The following is a 202-nucleotide window of genomic DNA, read 5'->3' as shown; positions in this document are numbered from 1 at the left end:
TTTTAGGAATGTAAAGCAGTTAATTCTTTTGTCTTTGTCAGCTGTTTTTTGTGAGAATTCTCAGCTGGAAGTAATTCAATAATTAATTGTAATAGACGCAAAAAAAGAAGTATAAACTGAGGTAATATTCTTGCTTTCATTACCCGCGGTGGTCATGATCCATTTCAGTGAAACGGACTATGGAGTAATCGAAAAAAAAAAA

The 202-nt window shown here is 32.2% G+C and overlaps 1 protein-coding gene across 1 annotated transcript in view; it reads left to right on the top strand.

Annotated features, from left to right (window-relative positions):
• LOC119589302 (zinc finger and BTB domain-containing protein 7B-like) overlaps positions 1–202 on the top strand; it is a 53,190-nt gene that overhangs the window by 50,926 nt on the left and 2,062 nt on the right. The gene's annotated exons all lie outside the window — the stretch shown is intronic.

This window comes from Penaeus monodon, chromosome 25 (genome assembly GCF_015228065.2).
Source record: "Penaeus monodon isolate SGIC_2016 chromosome 25, NSTDA_Pmon_1, whole genome shotgun sequence".
NCBI lineage: Eukaryota > Metazoa > Arthropoda > Malacostraca > Decapoda > Penaeidae > Penaeus > Penaeus monodon.
The sequence above is the reverse complement of the archived record's forward strand: the minus strand, read 5'-3'. Positions and strand labels throughout refer to the sequence as shown.